This window comes from Vanessa tameamea, chromosome 4 (genome assembly GCF_037043105.1).
Source record: "Vanessa tameamea isolate UH-Manoa-2023 chromosome 4, ilVanTame1 primary haplotype, whole genome shotgun sequence".
In the NCBI taxonomy this organism is placed as follows: domain Eukaryota; kingdom Metazoa; phylum Arthropoda; class Insecta; order Lepidoptera; family Nymphalidae; genus Vanessa; species Vanessa tameamea.
The window spans coordinates 2,815,001-2,834,986 of NC_087312.1; the positions used below are offsets into that span (position 1 = coordinate 2,815,001).

A 19,986-nucleotide genomic window follows, 5' to 3' on the forward strand; every position below is an offset into this window, starting at 1 on the left:
AAGGCTACGCCATAAATACCTACCAAAAATAGATGTCGATCAACGGAAATTAGTTTTCAGTAGATGAGGTCTTTGAAAAAAGTTAAAAAGGACCACTAGAGAACTTACAAATAAAGCTTCTGTTCTGGAGCTAAACATTCAACAAAAATGTAGGCCAATACGAAAATATTCTATCCCTATATAAAAACGCAGTCGGTAGGATTCGAACCTACGCTCCCAGAGGGAATCTGATTTCTAGTCAGACGCCTTAACCGCTCGGCCACGACTGCTGCAAGTCAAATCCTTAATATAAACAAAGAAATCTGAAAGTATACATAAAGTGTGAGCAAAGATTTCAATGAACAGTTATACCAAGATAAAGAATATTTCCATAATATTACATTTATTTGGAGCAAAGTGTACAATGTAGAGCTCGGGTCGGACTCAATATTTGTAACATTTATCCAGGCAACCTGTTATTCGAATTCGTATTATATTACGTGTGCGCCTGCAAATCATCGACCTTTGCACATCAATTACCTATTAACCTAAAGATAAACCAACAAATTTTGAAATTGCATGGTCAGCGGCACGAAGCTGACCATGAATAGGCAGAAGGTAGGTTTTGTACATTTCAACGACAATAAGAACAAACTAACTTGTAAATAGTAGCGTGCAGAATTCGTCTTATGATTTCTAAATATTTGAACAAGTGTCCATAACACTTTTGTCTGAAGTGTAATTACTTATATTTATGAAATCATAGACTACTTATAATAATAAGTAATATACGTGAGGTTCCATGGTGTAACGGTTAGCACTCTGGACTTTGAATCCAGCGATCCGAGTTCAAATCTCGGTGGAACCTGATCTTTTTGATTGGTTTTAAAGTTGTTGATACGATGTAATAGACGGGTGATATACCCTCGTTAATCGTTGTTTCTTCTAACATTGGCTATCTGGAAACTTCATCGTGATTACTAACAGTATTTAAAACGGGATATTTACCATGTTTTTTATTTTTATTTATTTTTTTATTTGGTGTAGCTCAAAAAATTTCGTCGTGATTGTCTAATTTCTGCTGCAAAAGCGTTGCACGTATTCTTTTCTATAAATATATTTGTAGGACATATGACGTTTTCCTGATCAGATAATATATCTAGATATTAAATGTAAATTAATTCCTATTAATAAATATTACAAATTCCAATGAGTGTTTGAATGTTTGTATCACGAAATTCAACGACACCTTGAAACCATGTAATGTAAATATGATGGATATTTTAATTGGTTTATTTCAAGTTTGAAAACTACTCGTGATATAATTCCAAACTATCGAGAGAAATAAACATATTTGTAAATATATTGGTTAAGTGGCAAAAGGCCAACGGCACGCGGTGTTCCCAGGCGGTCACCCATCCAAGTACTGAACGCGCCCGACGTTGCTTAACTTCGGTGATCGGACGAGAACCGGTGTATTCAACGTGGTATGGACGTTGGCGAATGTTTTCGCAAATAGTATAAATAGATTTTTACAAAATCATTATTTTAATTAAAGAAAACTAATACTTAAATGCTATTAAACACTACATGAAAATTTTCATTGACTGTCAATAAATATTTTAGCAGGTTAAAGATATTTGTGACTATTTCAGCACTTTCCTGCAAAACTAAATTAAAACCACGCATACTGAGCCTAAGCCATTTTCTAATAAGAGCTAGGGCCTCACATTTGTCAAACTTTTGTCTGTACAAACATGAGCTTAGTTTAGTAATTGAATAAAAATTATATTGTATTGGTTTGTTTAAATTAAGGGTATCATATATGCAGCAGTCGTGGCCGAGCGGTTAAGGCGTCTGACTAGAAATCAGATTCCCTCTGGGAGCGTAGGTTCAAATCCTACCGACTGCGATTTCTTTTTATTTGACATAAGTAGACTGACGGAAAAGTAGGCCACATGATGTTAAATGATCACCTCCGCCCGTAGACAATGGCGCTGTAAGAAACATCAACCATTCCTTTCATCGCCCATGCACCGCCAACCTTGTGAACTAAGATGTCCCTTATGTAAAAAAATATGTATATTATTGATGAAATCTACTTATAGGAGTCATGAGCCATACTCAATGTATTGAAAATAATAAAAAGACAATCAGATTCAGACCAACGGTGGTCTTCAAAAGGTATCTCGCTTTTCTCTCTACCCATTTCTCTATTCGATTAATAATCGGCTATCAGTCACGAATAAAGTAGACCAACAATAGTTTATGGGGATGTATAAGTCGTATCAATGATAGGGGGCCTCGGGTATAAGAGCCGCGAAGTGTTTTAGCAAAATTTCGTAAAATTTTCGTAATATCACTTAAACTCTTAGGTCGTACTTCTCGGAATAATGTATCCTCAATACATTACATACATACATTACATTAGCAGCCTGTTAATTTCCCACTGCTTAGCTAAGGCCTCCTCTCCCTTTCAGGGGAAGGTTTTGAGCATATTCCACCACGCTGCTCCAGTGCGGGTCCTCAATACAACAAAAACAAATCAGCTGATCCATGTGAACTTTTGATGAAACCATGCTTAAAATCTTTTGAGAAAATTCATTCCATTGAAGATATCGTGGAATTATTATTAATTATTTAAAAAATTCAATAGCTTTGCATCTAGTTCTTCGGAGGTATTAAAAGCATGTTTTCCATTTTTGACTTCTATGGAACAGAATCGGTTTGTCACTAATGTCTTAAGAAGAAGAAAACCTAAAAAACTGCATTTAGCCGAAAAGAGGACATAAAAAGTAAACATATTATTATTAACACATTATTCAAATCGAAGTTACTTAAATTTTTAAAACTTTAAAATATCTACTAGGAACGCCTAGTGCCATTTCTTAAAGTTTTAACTTAATTTCATGAAAAATCTTTACCCTTTGTGTAAACTTGGGCTGCCAAACGGATTTTCTAAAGGTAAGCTTCGCCACTAGATTCAATGTAATTCCTGTAACCTTTCGTCAAAGTCCACAGCACATTGAATACACCGGTTCTCGTCTGATCACCAAAGTTAAGCAACGTCAGACGCGTTCCGTACTTGGTTGGCTCACCGCCTGGAAACACCTCGTGCCGTTGACTCTTTTTATATCCTGTTAATCTTGGATGATAAAATTAATTATATTGCAAGCTGTTGTTGGTATTTAAATAAAAAATCTTTAATTTAGTAATACGGTTATTAATGTTTTACAAATAAACGTATAAGTATACATTAACTTTATAATCGTTTTCAAAAAAATATTTTCTGAAAGGAAATGGTAGGGAAACTTTGGGAAGCATTGGCACACTTACTAATACAGACTATACTAATATTGTAAATGCAAAAGTAACTTGTCTATATCTGTATATCTGTTACTCTTTCATGGACTAACCATTGAACCGAAGTTAATTAAATTTTAGGCACCTTTTTAATAACTTCAACCTACGACCATCTCTTTTAAAACTGGCAATTATTTATATCTTGAACGAAATTATGTTGTATTTTAATTTCTCTTCTATATGCGTAATTACTATCTCGTTTCATTGACGTTCAAAAAACAAAATTAAGAAAAATTGTAAGTCAATTTGCAATTTTTTTCGAATTCAATAAATTTGTAAAAACTTCCCCATGATGCATTGATTATCTGAATTTTCTTTTGTTTGATTACATTTGTAGACCAAAGGCATTTGGCCCAACTGTTGGTTAATCACCAGTAAGGGTTAATATTTCTTACAGATCCAACAGTCCATGTGTGGATCTTTAAGAAATATTAACCCTTCTTCAAAACACCAATGCGCCACCAACTCTCAGAAACAACAATCAATATATCAATCAATCAATCAATCAATAAATAGGTAATTATACCTATAGTTGCACTAGCTCACTCATTTTTCAACTGGAACACAACAATACTGAATATTGCTGTTTGGCGGTACAATATGGGAGAGTGGATGGTACCAAACGGACTTATCTATTAATATTTCATTTACCATATTGATTGTAAATAAAACGTATTATACATAATGATATTTGCCTTAAATAAGAATTGACTAATACTAATTACTTGATAAGAAATTTTCAGACAGCAAACAAAATAATAAATTCAACATAAAAAAATAAGGTACTCGGAATATAAAATAAGGTTCCACCGAGATTTGAACTCGGATCGCTGGATTCAAAGTCCAGAGTGCTAACCATTACACCATGGAACCGTATGACGTTTGATATAGATCAAGTATAATATAGATCGGTCGATTAATCGATTATAAATCGTTTTAATTAAAAATTTATTAAATAAATTGGGTATGTGTATATTAAATAATAATACATAACGCTACAAACGTAACATCTTTGTAAATACACTATTAAGGTCGTGACGATACAATAAGTATTCTCCAATTTCTTACGTATTTTCAGCGGAGAAATCATCTATTTTACATAGTATTTTTATTTATAAACTGTAGCCAGACTGCCAAGTGGGTCTCCGACGCCCACTGCACTGGCATTGGCACTGTAAGAAATATTAACCATACCTTACATTTATCAATTCGTCATCTACGCCACGGACAATCTTTAATTACACTAGCTCACTCGCTCTTAAACCCTTTCAAATACAACAATATTACAACAACAACAATAGTACCACAATATTAGCATATGGTGTCCAGCGGTACAATACGGGATGAGTGAGTGATACCAGAGGATCTTGCACCAAGCTCTACCACCATGCAAAACGAGAGTTCTTTTTAAAAGTATGTTATGAAAAATAATATATTTTGAGATATGGTTAATCCTATTGGCGGTTTAAGTTCTCCGAGGTCCAAATATTTTAATGACACAAAAAAATAATACATTAAAAGCGTTTTTGCGAACTTTAAGCACTCTAGCCGTTATAATATGTTTATTGTACACATTAATAAAAGCCTACATAACATATGCCTACGACGTATACTTTAAGAAAATCATTACCAGTAACAAAAGTTCCTTACGCGACCGCTTGTTAACAGAAAACCATATCAAATCATATCGAAATGACCTAATTAAAACATTTACAAGCTTTGTATCCTTGATGCAAGACACGCAAGTCCCCGAGGCACATAACTTGAAACTTGAAACGCTGTCCATTAGTTTTATAATAAAACATTTCGGAGGCGTATATAACGGCGCGCCTTACGTATTAACTGATTACTTTAATTAAAAAATGCTAACTCTTCCGTTGTCGGCGTCCAGGGAACGCTAGCGTGTCGCGGCTTGAAATCTATGTAAGCTAGTTTAACAATTTTAAACTATGTTTAATCGACTGTTAAAGATTTTAAGTAAACTGAAGATTTAGTTACAAATCCATGTGTTGGATGAAATTAAGCCACGGCCTGACGCCCTTAGATTATAGATATGATAGAATGTCGCACTACTAAAGAGCTAAAGTAAACAAGCCAGCTTTATTATCTTAGTGTGTGTGGCAGTTTGACACGATTGTGCATGTGTATACTTTGACGCGATTTGTTTTTTGACGCGTTCTCAGCTTTGACAGTCTATCTAAACATATAAAGAATTAAAACCCATACCATATAACACTACCGAATTTATTTAGCCACTAAAGTCGCATATTGAATGGCCTATGTTAATGATGAAAAATACGGCTGAATCAACAAATATTAATAAATATAAAAATTCAATATGGCTGTTTATTAAAAAATAAAATTAGGTATTAGTTATGCATTGTGTATCTAATTAATAATAAAGAACGAAAAAAATGATAAATGTTTAATTATTATTATGAATTATTTTTAAAACTATTTCACTTGCTATATTCAATTAACAAAAATAATTAAAAATAACCGATAAATTATTTAAAAAAATATATTTCATAATATTCATGCCAAAATCACTATTGTTATATATTTTGAGTTATTGAATTTCTCTCTATCAGGTTGAGTTAAGAATAGCAATTGTTTAATATAAAAACTTTATCAACGATATAAAGCAACGACTCAAAAACAGCATTAATTATTACTTATTTAATAATTGATTTTAATACAAAGTAAAATACACGGTACCTACAACTATCGTTTTTATAATAATCTGTTTTCCTCTTTTGAAAATAGTTACGTGTTATAATGCGTCAATTTATGTTTTTTCTTTTTCCTCATACTATTTCCACGATTTTCTTGGCAAAGGTACAAATGTCAATTCAAAATAAAAATTCGAAAAACGTACGTTTGATGTTAGATAATTACCGCCAACCAATATTTGCAAAAACAGGGGAACAGCCGGTGCCTGCCTTTATGGTACATCAGATATTCTACTCATAACAACAAATGTATGTATTGTAAATTCGACTAAATATTTTCTTCCAAATACATATATTGATTTATTAGTTGTTACCGCTTCACTCGGCATTAAATAAAAAAAAGGGAAAACAATCAGCGAAATTAAAAAATATATATCCAATAACGAACTCCGGACGTTTACGCGTCAACTGGTCAACATAGTCTTATAGTTCAATAGTTTTCACGTGAGTGACGCACAAAGAAAACAAAATTCATATATTTTACATAAAATTTACAAATATTGTTATGAACCAAAATCTTACATTAAAAATCCTATCATTATCAACTAATTAAATTAAAATTTTAATATATAGTGTTACCGGTCCTAACCCTTCCGATTACAAGCGGACATGATACTTATCAGTAGTTCACGTCGCGACGTCGACATTACCTGTGAATTATTATTTCTGATTAATAAATTGTGGCTCCCAGAGGCAGGGGCGGGGCACGTTCTCGTCAATTATGAAATTTGATGCTTTTTCATTAAAACCTACGGGGCCCGAGAGGCCGGAGCCGGGCCTTCAGTGGGTTAACGGGACTTGTGACGTGTTAAGGGTTATTTTAGTCATTTGACAGGTTGGACAGGTGCGGTTATTGAAAATGTGCGTTGTTTTGTATTATTACGATTTTTAATCGAATAAAGAGATATTATTCTTGTTTTCAAACTTTTTTATTCGGTTTCGGCTTAAAGATAATTAATTTTTTTATCGAAAAAATAAATATTGATTTATTTTTAATCAATTGATTTAAAATTAATCGATTTGATCGATTACATATTAATAAGTTATGACGAATAATTAATAAAATATTCAAAAAAATGTTTGTGATGGACTAGAATATACAATGTAATTTTATATATTATTTATTATCATTAATAATATCTATTTAATTTTTCACTAAAAATATAAAGTTAGGTTCCACCGAGATTTGAACTCGGATCGCTGGATTCAAAGTCCAGAGTGCTAACCATTACACCATGGAACCGATCACGATGTATCGAGCTTGGCGAAATTAAAGATTACATATAACATTTTTGAACTGTACTAAGTTACAATCTCATCAAAAATAGCTACTACATTTGATTGAATTTGTTTATAGAAGTATTAATTAGACAACCGAAGTCAAGAGTTTATCTATCTATTTGTTCCGACAAAACAATGGAAATTTTATATTATGTAATCGTTTAAAGTTTGTTAAAATTAAGACTATATTTTAATAATTTAATAATATATAAGAACATAATTTAATTAGATGGAAATTGTCTAGTTATGTTAGTGGATTGCCTCCATTATTATTAGGTTGAATATATTTTCTTTGTATGTAATAAAATATATAATTTTCCAATTACTAATAATATTTGAAGTAATGGCCCAGTGACAAGACAAAAAGTGAACCTTAGCTGATGATTCTGAGTTCAAAACTGGGACAAGCACCACTAAATTCATGAGTTTAATTAGTATTTTTTTTTTAATTATTTTTATTTATTTATTTTGTCTCAGACATAGTCCATATTTTAATTTTAGTATTACATGGCAACCTTATAATTCATGTTAATTAATAAAAAAATATATATAATAATAAAAGCAAACAAAACAAAACAAAAACAAACACAAAAACAATAATCGCCATTCTTAGACAGCATGTAGCCGTATCCATTGGCGCAGTATTTCCGAGACCCAGCGGTCAGCCAGTGCACACAGAATGCCGTTCGAGCTAGCTCGTAACCTCTGAAGCACAGATGCACTCCTCTTGCGAATAATAGCATAAAAGCTATCAACACGCCTCTCAGCAAACATTTCGGAGGCGCTACAGTAGCACGGCGATCCGAACAGCACTCTGAATGCATTGTTGTACTGAACTCTCAGAGCTCTGTACGCGCGCTGCGTATACTTAACCCAAAGGCTGCAGGTGTAAAATGATTGGCAATATGCCTTGAACAAGGTTACCTTTACACGTTCAGTACACCGTGCAAACCTTCGGGCCAGCATGTTACAGCGCACGGCCAGCGCCCTACGCTCTCGCTCCAAGTCCTCGTCATCGCTGAGGTTGTCTGAAACCCAGTGACACAGATACTTAAATCGTTCTACTCTTCTTAAGCAGTGCCACCAAGATATAAAGGTGGAACATTAGTATAAACTTTCTTACCGGCTTTAAGCACCAGGAGTTACTTTTTTTCGCGTTGTATCTCAGTCCCTGGGCACCAGCATACCTCTCAACCTGTACGTGATGGATGAGCAACTGCCAAGTGTAACCAACGCATTGAAGCAGCATGGTGGAGTAATCTGGGGAGAGCGAGAGGATTTGCTATGCAGCGGGATGTTAACAATTTGTTACTTTACTTTAATTATTTGTTATTTTTAACTTTCATTAAAATAGCTTTACAAAAAAAATATTGTAATGAGGCAATCGGTATCAGTATTCGACGTATCAATAACTAATTGACGTCAATCACAATCAAGAACGAAGGAACCAGTTTGTACTAGTTCTTAGTTTAAACTAGTTTTGACCAGTTTGAAGGGGAGGGGCATATTAGGTAGCCTATGTGTTTTGTTGCACCCCTAACATAAAGTATATGCAAGATTGTGTAGTTAAGACGTGAAAGCGTATCAGACCAATTTAATTTAAGATTTGTAATTTTATTGTGGATTTACTATTTTAATATCTTATACTATAAAAATAAAAAAATGCGATTTAAAAATAAAAAAGCCAACGGCCCGCGGTGTTCCAAGTACTGGACGCGCCCGACGTTGCTTAACTTCGGTGATCGGATGCGAACCAGAGTATTCAACGTGGTATGGACGTTGGCGAACAGTTTGACATATTTTTCGATGATATGTTACATATGTATGTAAGTGTATAATATTCATTATAAAATATAATGTAAGACGATTGTGTTTTAATTTATTATTTCGAATTGCATAACAGTCAAACACAATTAAAGAAGGATGAAGAAGAGGAAGAAGATTGCAATCTAAATGAGATTCCAACAACTAGAGATGCATTATGTGCAGTATAACAACGGTCAAAAAGTTCTGTTTATTTTTTGAAAATAGAATGCACTTACAGCGTCCATAAAAGTATAACATAATTAAATAAATGATTTATGTACTTACATAAATATATATGTACTAGATTTTTTATTATTTCGGATATAGAGACCTCCGGATGTAGCGACGACATTAAAGCAGTCTTCCGCATTTGTTATGACCGAAATTCACTGCATATTAATAAATACAAATAATATGCGACTTATTTTTTTTTCCATTATTGAATCACAACTACGCCCGCGGTCTATACATATGTACATACCTTTACGAATAAAAAAAAAGCACACAGAAGTCAGTTTAAGTTCAAGAAGCCCTAAAAATATGGCTGATTTTTTAATAACATTTACTAACTCAAAATGTATAGAAGAACGTAGATTCCCTAATACTATGAATTACATCCTTGTCGCTATTTAAACAATCGACAAATAAGGCTTCGTTCACTTACTTGCTTCATTTTTCTACTTCTTTTAAGTACGGTGACCATGATATATAAAATTAGGAGATTATCGAGAAAGAAATCGATCTAATTTAATCATAAATTAGTGTAAATATTAATAATATTAATGATTGTTTTTTAGAAAAATTAAAAGTGGTAGACAAAATGTAAAATATTTGATTGTAAGCTCCCCGCTATTCAATAAAGAACAGTCGCAGACATGATTTGTTAATGGTTATAAGATTTTTATAATTTAGCATAGGGTTTTCTTTGAATTCAAAACTAAGTGAAAATGAGAGTGATTGCTAGCATGCCACATGTCTTATAGTTGAAAATATTTTGTTAAATTATCAGTTTGTATTTATGTCAGAAATTAATTACACAACGTAAACAATAAAGTTTACTTAAACGAATCTTTCGTCCTTATAAAAGTACAGCGCCCTCTAGTATACAAAAACCTCACCGATAGATGTCGCTCGACGACTTATTAAATTTTCTACATCGCGATGTCAAGTTTTACAATTCAAAGTATAACTAAGCTAAGTTATTAGCCAAATGTTATCTCTGGTTTCCCTTCAAAACGAATAAATCTTTCGCCTTTTACTAAAGATTTCCGTGGAGGGGAACACTCAAATGAGTCTTAGATATTTTTGACAGTCCTACTTCGGTAGGATTACAAAAACGAACGACATAATTGTACTTCATCGAATTTTACTGATCGAACACGACGTACAGTGTACAGTGTACACAATCGGAACATTTAAATAGAATAAAAAGATTATTAAAATTTTAAGAAATTTATAAATTATTGAGTATAATTATATCAATATAGATAAGAGAATATAGTATGATTATAAAGGAGATTTACAGTTAAGAACATTAGAATCTATATAGATTTAAATCAATACAAAAGGAAATGTTATTCTATAAGCTCATATTGACGAGGTCGCTCTTCGTGTGGCACCATTTCATCCAAAAAATGCAGGTTTCCCAACTTAATCAATGAATGTCCTACTTTCCTAACCCAAAATTGTAATACTTTATTATATGTAATTTTTAATTTAATTCAACAGTGTAACTTGACTATTCAAAAGTGCTTTTATGAGCCTACTCGAATAAAGAATATTTTGATTTTGATTGTTATGATCCGATTCGAAGGGTAGCAAGTTTAATTAAATAGAGGCACGAGTAACATAACGTCTTAGTTCTCAAGGTTGGTAACGCATTGGTGATATGAGGAATAATTAAAACTATTTACAGAATGTGTGTGTGTATGTTTAACGACAGTGGTAACCACTTACCACGAAGTGACTGGTTTGCTAGTACGCCTGACGTTATATAATAAATTTGATGTATGTAATTTGCCATAAAAATTTAAGCGTTAAATCTAGCTCTACTTACTCGTAAAGTTGTATTATAATAAAATTATATTAAAGTTGTATATATTTTGTTCATGTACAAGCCCGTCTTAATCTTTGGATTAAGACGGGCTGTATGGACCTTGGTCCAAGGTGCAGGGGGTGCATGAAAACCGCGTGATGGGTGGCACATCAAGTTTTGGATCATCGGCGACTCCCAAAAAGGTTTCTTAAATATCTTTTTTCGGAAGAGAAAATAGTCAGAGCACTGCACGCACCCATGCGCTTATTGGACTTCGTATGGGGCTAGTTGTATTATAAACATTTAAAAATATAATAATAATCTGTGAAGTTACTATTCGTTGTATTTTATGCAGTCATTTTACTTTATTTGTAATTACCTAGTTGATACGAATAAAAAGTTCCTAAACCTAATTTGAAACATGGCCTAAATTAAAGATACATACAGGAATGATATGTAACTTTATAATACGTGGTTTTTGTATCAGAGTAAAAAAAATGCAATTTGCAGTATAATTTTCACGAAACATTTGCAGGCTAAAAAAGCCAACGGCACGCGGTGTTCCCAGGCGGTCACCCATCCAAGTACTGAACGCGCCCGACGTTGCTTAACTTCGGTGATCGGACGAGAACCGGTGTATTCAACGTGGTATGGACGTTGGCGAATGGAATGATATTTTTAATGTACAATTTAAAAAATATTATATAATTATGAAAATAAATGCAAATTTTCCAAAAAAAAACAAAATTATGGTCACCGTACATAAAAAAAGTTGCAAATACATACATCGAATAAATCTTTCATGTAGTCAATTTAAAGAAATTCAAATGTATCTGTTGTAATCCTACCTCGGTAGGACTTTTAAAAAAATAGTCTTTGCTCATTTGAGTGTTCCCTCTGTGGAAAGCTTTAGTAAAAAGCGTGTGTTTTTTTATTATAAAAAGGAATATGATGTCCAAAACACAAACTAACATTTTATATAATAAGTCTCCCAGTACACTAATGCAATGAAAGCATTGAGATATTGAAATTTACTAGTATAAAATATTTGTCAAAATACAATTAATATTACACGACGAGACCTAAATTATAGGGAACGAAGTTATTACTATGAAATTAGAAAATTATGCAGGTGCCCTAAATTTAACTGCAATCATAATGATTGATGATTGATTTTATTTCCGTTATCACGTATCTTTGATTTTTGTATTTTTAGTCTTCAATATAATCTTAGTCTTAGGTTTACTAATAATTAGGTATAAAAAGTATAGAAACTCAACACGTCTTATTTTAAATTTCGTAGTTTATTCGTGCATTCAATTAAATTCGGTTTTGTAGATATTTTAGAAGGCGCAGTAAGAGAAACTGATTTATTAATTTTGATTACATTTTAGTTTTAGCTGTAAATTTGGTACACTATTTCGATTTTCAGTATCGCCAACGTCCATACCACGTTGAATACACCGGTTCTCGTCCGATCACCGAAGTTAAGCAACGTCGGGCGCGTTCAGTACTTGGATGGGTGACCGCCTGGGAACACCGCGTGCCGTTGGCTTTTTGCTATCACTTACGTTAGTCAAATGTAATTTCACACCTGTGTTCATTACTTACAAATTATATCGATTATGTTTTTATTTCCTTAAGTTGTAACAATACTTGTTATCTACTATCAGAAGTTTTAGTGAATTAAGTCCGAATACTTAACCGGTTAGTCATAATTCTCTCTATAATATGCATTTAATTACCGGGATACATTGCAAAGACTTAATTTTTTTTTATTAAGATAAAAACATAATATTATATATATATGTAATCGAATAGTTGGTAAACTAATATTTTCTTGTATCGTTCTTTCCATAGCGGGATTGTCTCCTTTGTTGAGTTTAAGATTTTAATTCTTATTATTTATGTATTCAAGTTTATGAATCCTACCGGAGTAGGATTGTCAAAAATATCTAAGACTCATTTGAGTGTTCCCCTCCACGGAAATCTTTAGTAAAAGGCGAAAGATTTATACGTTTTGAAGGGAAACCAGAGATACCAAATTTGAAATGCAAAACTTACTTATAATTTAATTTGATCATTTCACCATCGCGATGTAGAACTGTTGAATTTTCGCTAGGCGACATCTATCGGTGGCACTTGTCGTAAAAGAAGGACACTAGATGGCGTTAGCGGCTTAATGTAATCTAAAAAAAAAAAAAATAACGAATATTTTGATTCTATTTGAATATATATATGATTGTGTGAGGCTTCCTTCGTTTTTAGATAGAAATTAGTACTATCATAATAACAATTTTTTTGTTATAACAAGTAATACAGAAAGTCATTATATCAGCCCGCCACATAAGCTATTTCACTTTTGGGAGCGGGCTTATTCTTAGTATGAGAAGATATCTACTATAGTCCACCATGCTGACCCAGTGCGGGATGAAGATGGCATAAATTTGCTTTAGTTGCGACTGAATATGCAGTTTCCAGATAGTTTATATTTATTCTGTCATCATCACAACCTTGAGTATTGGTTATTTGAACCTTAAAGCCCAAATTTTAATGATTAGTTTTATATTCTGTAAGTTTTCTCGTAAGCACAATCCCCAAGAGTATGTACATAATACGTACGTAATTATTGTACTACTATTAAAAGCTTCCAACCCTTCTGCTATTAATTGCACGGCAATTGTACATTTGATTAAGTAATTATAATATTTTATTATTTCACTCAACTTTTAACAACTACAAACATAGTTGCTTAGGGCACGTTTATAATTTTCTCATTTAATAAAATTTCTAACAATTCCTCTCTAATATTACACCGTTGAGATGGTCGTATATATATTGTTAATTTAGAGCAGCTCTACGATAAACCTATTCACAATTATACAACATTAAAAAATAAATGATGTTTTAATTAACAACATAAATTTCTTAAAAATTCGATATTACATTCATAAAATTCACTAACATGACTATTCCGCGCTAACATTACAACGTTGCTAGTGATATTCGTATTCATGATTATTCAGATCATATGACGAAATAGTTATTACTCGGTACAATAAAACTATTCGTTAAAATATTTTTTTTTACATTAAATTAAACCGCTAACGCCATCTAGTGTCCTTCTTTTACGACAAGCGCCACAGATAGATGTCGCCTAGCGAAAATTCAACAGTTCTACATCGCGATGGTGAAATGGTCAAATGAAATTATAAGTAAGTTTTGCCTTTCAAATTTGGTATCTCTGGTTTCCCTTCAAAACGTATAAATCTTTCGCCTTTTACTAAAGATTTCCGTGGAGGGGAACACTCAAATGAGTCTTAGATATTTTTGACAGTCCTACTCCGGTAGGATTCATAAACTTGAATACATAAATAATAAGAATTAAAATCTTAAACTCAACAAAGGAGACAATCCCGCTATGAAAAGAACGATACAAGAAAATATTAGTTTACCAACTATTCGATTACATATATATATAATAATATGTTTTAATCTTAATAAAAAAAATTAAGTCTTTGCAATGTATCCCGGTAATTAAATGCATATTATAGAGAGAATTATGACTAACCGATTAAGTATTCAGACTTAATTCACTAAAACTTCTGATAGTAGATAACAAGTATTGTTTCAACTTAAGGAAACAAAAACATAATCGATATATGTAAGTAATGAACACAGGTGTGATTTTAAATTTGACTAACGTAAGTGATAGCAAAAAGCCAACGGCACGCGGTGTTCCCAGGCGGTCACCCATCCAAGTACTGAACGCGCCCGACGTTGCTTAACTTCGGTGATCGGACGAGAACCGGTGTATTCAACGTAGTATGGACGTTGGCGATTCTGAAAAACAAAATAGTGTACCAAATTTACAGCTAAAACTAAAATGTAACCAAAACTATTAAGTCAGTTTCTCTTACTGCGCCTTCTAAAACATCTACAAAACCGAATTTAATTGAATACACGAATAAACTACGAAATTTAAAATAAGACGTGTTGAGTTTCTATACTTTTTATACTTAATTATTAGTAAACTTAAGACTAAGATTATATTGAAGACTGAAAATACAAAAATCAAAGATACGTAATAACGGAAATAAAATCAATCATCAATCATTATGATTGCAGTTAAATTTAGGGCACCTGCATAATTTTCTAATTTCATAGTAATAACTTCGTTCCCTATAATTTAGGTCTCGTCGTGTAATATTAATTGTATTTTGACAAATATTTTATACTAGTAAATTTCAATATCTCAATGCTTCCATTGCATTAGTGTACTGGGAGACTTATTATATAAAATGTTAGTTTGTGTTTTGGACATCATATTCCTTTTTATAATAAAAAAACACACGCTTTATACTAAAGTTTTCCACAGAGGGAACACTCAAATGAGCAAAGACTATTTTTTTTAAAAGTCCTACCGAGGTAGGATTACAACAGATACATTTGAATTTCTTTAAATTCACTACATGAAAGATTTATTCGATGTATGTATTTGCAATGTTATGAAATTGTTTACTTTCAGTAATTCGCTTATCTATTTACGCATGCTTTTTTTTATGTACGGTGACCATAATTTTGTTTTTTTTTGGGAAATTTGCATTTATTTTCATAATTCTATAATATTTTTTAAATTGTACATTAAAAATATCATGCCATTCGCCAACGTCCATACCACGTTGAATACACCGGTTCTCGTCCGATCACCGAAGTTAAGCAACGTCGGGCGCGTTCAGTACTTGGATGGGTGACCGCCTGGGAACACCGCGTGCCGTTGGCTTTTTTTAGCCTTTTTTATGTTATAGGGGGCAAACGAGCAGGATGCACACCTGATGGAAAGTGATTACCACCGCCCATGGACATCTGCAACACCAGGAGGGTTGCAGGTGTGTTGCCGGAAATGTTTCGTGAAAATTATACTGCTAATTGCGTTTTTTTTTACTCTGATACAAAAACCACGTACTATAAAGTTACATATCATTCATGTATGTCTCTTTAATCTAAGTTATGTTTCAAATTATGTTTCGCCACTTTTTATTTGTATCAACTAAGTAATTACAGATAAAGTAAAATGACTGCATAAAATACAAAGAAAAGTAACTTCACAGATTATTATTATATTTTTAAATGCTTATAATACAACTAGCCCCATATTAAGCCCAATATGCGCATGACATGAGTTCTGACTATCTCCTCTTCCGAAAAAAGATATTTAATAAACCTTATATATAGATAATTTGACTATAACAACATTTAAAACATTAGGGTTTATAATAATAAGTACAAAAGAATTTAAGAAATCAAGTAGTAGACTTTGTTCAATTCAATAGTTCGAAGTAAGCTAGAATACTGTTCTACTGTCTGGAGTCCGTACCATCAAAGTCATAAGGAGAGATTAGATAGAGTACAGAAAAAAAAAAATGCGCCATTTGGGTTTTAAAAGTAATAAATTAAATTGCACTAAAAGTTACAAAGATCAGTTACATTTTTACAAGACGATTTCACTATCCAATCGCAGAGACATGATGGATCTTTGTGTATTTCATAAAATTTTAGGTGGACGTATAGATTCTTCTGCGTTATTGAGTAAAATCATGTTGGCCGTACCGAGGAAAAATGCAAGAGCCCAAAATAAGCATAAACAAACTTTTCAATATAGGAATACTAAAACTAATTTAGGCAAATCTGCTCCTTTATACAGGGCTATAAAAATCTTTAATTCCATTTTTAAACAATACATTTGGCAACACTAAATTGAATTTTAAAAATAAATTAAGGAAATATTTTTTTACCATAACACAGTGTTCATGTCACTGTTGTATTTGCTATAAGAGGTATTTATATATTTTCTTTGTTTTTTCCTATAATGTATTCTTTTTCTTAGATGTTTACTTTATAATTTTAATTAGTTTTTTTTTTTTTTTTTTGTTTTTGTAATTTATTTGTTCTTTAATAAGCACAGTAGTATTTTTTGTCTGTTTCTTTACTTTTTTTTTGTTTTTTGTCTTACGTGATGAGTTAGCCTGTAAGAGTGATGTACATGGTAATATTTTTTAAGATTGGATGTATATGTAGAATTATACACTTTATATATCACGTTGGATTCCCATAATAATAATATATATAAATAAATAAACCCATATAAATAAATAAATAAACCTTCTTGGGAGTCTCACCGATGATCCAAACCTCGATGCGCCACCCATCGCGCGGTTTTTTTGCACCCCCTGCACCTTGGACCTTGGTTTAAGACGGGCTTGTTCATGAACAAAATAAATAAAGCTTTAATATCATTTTATTACAATACAACTTTACGAGTAAGTAGAGCTAGATTTAAAGCTTAAATTTTTATGTCAAATTACATACATTAAATTTATTATATAACGTCAGGCGTACTAGCAAACCACTCTCTTCGTGGTAAGTGGTCACCACTGTCGTTAGACATACACACACACACACATTCTGTAAATAGTATTAATTATTCCTCATATCACCAATGCGTCACCAACCTTGAGAACTAAGACGTTATGTTACTCGTGCCTCTGTTTAATTAAACTTGCTACCCTTCGATCGGATCACAACAATCAAAATATTCTTTATTCTAGTAGGCTCATAAAAGCACTTTTGAATAGTCAAGTTACACTGTTGAATTAAATTAAAAGCTACATATAATAAAGTATTACAATTTTGGGTTAGGAAAGTAGGACATTCATTGATTAAGTTGGGAAACCTGCATTTTTTGGATGAAATGGTGCCACACGAAGAGCGACCTCGTCAATATGAGCTTATAGAATAACATTTCCTTTTGTATTGATTTAAATCTATATAGATTCTAATGTTCTTAACTGTAAATCTCCTTTATAATCATACTATATTCTCTTATCTATATTGATATAATCATACTCAATAATTTATAAATTTCTTAAAATTTTAATAATCTTTTTATTCTATTTAAATGATCCGATTGTGTACACTGTACGTCGTGTTCGATCAGTAAAATCCGACGAAGTACAATTATGTCGTTCGTTTTTGTAATCCTACCGAAGTAGGACCGTCAAAAATATCTAAGACTCATTTGAGTGTTCCCCTCCACGGAAATCTTTAGTAAAAGGCGAAAGATTTATTCGTTTTGAAGGGAAACCAGAGATAACATTTGGCTAATAACTTAGCTTAGTTATACTTTGAATTGTAAAACTTGACATCGCGATGTAGAAAAGTCAATAAGTCGTCGAGCGACATCTATCGGTGAGGTTTTTGTATACTAGAGGGCGCTGTACTTTTATAAGGACGAAAGATTCGTTTAAGTAAACTTTATTTTTTACGTTGTGTAATTAATTTCTGACATCAATACAAACTGATAATTTAACAAAATATTTTCAACTATAAGACATGTGGCATGCCAGCAATCACTCTCATTTTCACTTAATTTTTGAATTCAAAGAAAACCCTATGTTAAATTATAAAAATCTTATAACCATTAACAAATCATGTCTGCGACTGTTCTGTATTGAATAGCGGAGAGCTTACAATCAAATATTTTACAATTTGTCTACTACTTTTAATTTTTCTAAAAAACAATCATTAATATTATTAATATTTACACTAATTTATGGTTAAACAAAAATCGATTTGTTTTTCGATAATCTCCTAATATTATATGTCATGGTCACCGTATTTAAAAACAGTAGAAAAATGAAGCAAGTAAGTGAACGAGGACTTATTTGTCGATTGTTTAAATAGCGACAAGGATGTAATTCATAGTATTAGGGAATCTACGTTCTTCTATACATTTTGAGTTAGTAAATGTTATTAAAAAATCAGCCATATTTTTAGGGCTTCTTGAACTTAAACTGACTTCTGTGTACTTTTTTTTTATTCGTATAAGTATGTACATATGTATAGACCGCGGGCGTAGTTGTGATTCAATAATGAAAAAAAAAAATAAGTCGCATATTATTTGTATTTATTAATATACAGTGAATTTCGGTCATAACAAATGCGGAAGACTGCTTTAATGTCGTCGCTACATCCGGAGGTATCTATATCCGAAATAATAAAAAATCGAGTACATATGTATTTATGTAAGTAGGTACGTAAAACATTTGTTTAATTATGTTATGTACGGGTGTTATTAAAAAAACGTGTTATAGTGCACTGTTTAAGTTTATTTTTTTGTGCACGCTGTAAGTGCATTCCATTTTCATAAAATTATTCTATATCAAATTAATTTGACCTTCACCAAATAAACAGTACTTTTCGAGCGTTGTTATAGCACATAATGCGTCTCTAGTTGTTGGAATCTCATTTAGATTGCAATCTTCTTCCTCTTCTTCATCCTTCTTTTATTGTGTTTGACTGTTATGCAATTCGAAATAATAAATTCAAACATAATCGTTTTACATTATATTTTATAATGAATATTACACACTTACATACATATGTAACATATCATCAAAAAATATGTCAAACCATTCGCCAACGTCCATACCACGTTGAATACACTGGTTCTCGTCCGATAACCGAAGTTAAGCAACGTCGGGCGCGTTCAGTACTTGGAAGGGTGACCGCCTGGGAACACCGCGTGCCCTTGGCTTTTTGCTATAACTGATATCAAAATACAATGTGACTGTGACGTCGACGTAATAAATGAGTTATCATTTAATAAAATATATGGCGTTATAAAACCAAACACTAAAAACAATCGAATACATTAGTTAACTTAGCCACGGGACATATTTTTTTTATATAATAAATATATAACATTCTATATTATTATAGAAGATATTG

At 32.1% G+C, this 19,986-nt stretch overlaps 1 protein-coding gene, 14 non-coding genes and 1 pseudogene across 15 annotated transcripts in view; 7 read left to right on the forward strand and 9 right to left on the reverse strand.

Moving 5' to 3' along the window:
- The window catches only part of LOC113395392 (lysosomal thioesterase PPT2 homolog), a 266,083-nt gene that overhangs the window by 218,445 nt on the left and 27,652 nt on the right, over positions 1-19,986 (reverse strand). The gene's annotated exons all lie outside the window — the stretch shown is intronic.
- Trnas-aga (transfer RNA serine (anticodon AGA)) lies at positions 188-269 on the reverse strand. The gene has a single exon. It is a non-coding gene; the product is annotated as a tRNA-Ser (tRNA).
- Positions 776-847, forward strand: Trnaq-uug (transfer RNA glutamine (anticodon UUG)). Its single transcript has one exon. It is a non-coding gene; the product is annotated as a tRNA-Gln (tRNA).
- Positions 1,362-1,480, reverse strand: LOC113403164 (5S ribosomal RNA). The gene has a single exon (XR_003369286.2). It is a non-coding gene; the product is annotated as a 5S ribosomal RNA (ribosomal RNA).
- Trnas-aga (transfer RNA serine (anticodon AGA)) lies at positions 1,810-1,891 on the forward strand. The gene has a single exon. It is a non-coding gene; the product is annotated as a tRNA-Ser (tRNA).
- Trnaq-uug (transfer RNA glutamine (anticodon UUG)) lies at positions 4,144-4,215 on the reverse strand. Its single transcript has one exon. It is a non-coding gene; the product is annotated as a tRNA-Gln (tRNA).
- Positions 7,246-7,317, reverse strand: Trnaq-uug (transfer RNA glutamine (anticodon UUG)). Its single transcript has one exon. It is a non-coding gene; the product is annotated as a tRNA-Gln (tRNA).
- LOC113395420 (U5 spliceosomal RNA) lies at positions 10,376-10,491 on the forward strand. The gene has a single exon (XR_003368661.2). It is a non-coding gene; the product is annotated as a U5 spliceosomal RNA (small nuclear RNA).
- On the reverse strand, positions 11,740-11,858 carry LOC135194791 (5S ribosomal RNA). Its single transcript, XR_010309987.1, has one exon. It is a non-coding gene; the product is annotated as a 5S ribosomal RNA (ribosomal RNA).
- Positions 12,633-12,751, forward strand: LOC135194792 (5S ribosomal RNA). Its single transcript, XR_010309988.1, has one exon. It is a non-coding gene; the product is annotated as a 5S ribosomal RNA (ribosomal RNA).
- LOC135194789 (U5 spliceosomal RNA) lies at positions 13,121-13,236 on the reverse strand. Its single transcript, XR_010309985.1, has one exon. It is a non-coding gene; the product is annotated as a U5 spliceosomal RNA (small nuclear RNA).
- LOC113395421 (U5 spliceosomal RNA) lies at positions 14,436-14,551 on the forward strand. The gene has a single exon (XR_003368662.1). It is a non-coding gene; the product is annotated as a U5 spliceosomal RNA (small nuclear RNA).
- Positions 14,917-15,035, reverse strand: LOC113395417 (5S ribosomal RNA). Its single transcript, XR_003368660.2, has one exon. It is a non-coding gene; the product is annotated as a 5S ribosomal RNA (ribosomal RNA).
- On the forward strand, positions 15,861-15,979 carry LOC113395424 (5S ribosomal RNA). The gene has a single exon (XR_003368665.2). It is a non-coding gene; the product is annotated as a 5S ribosomal RNA (ribosomal RNA).
- On the reverse strand, positions 18,233-18,348 carry LOC135194790 (U5 spliceosomal RNA). The gene has a single exon (XR_010309986.1). It is a non-coding gene; the product is annotated as a U5 spliceosomal RNA (small nuclear RNA).
- Positions 19,674-19,792, forward strand: LOC113395425 (5S ribosomal RNA; annotated as a pseudogene).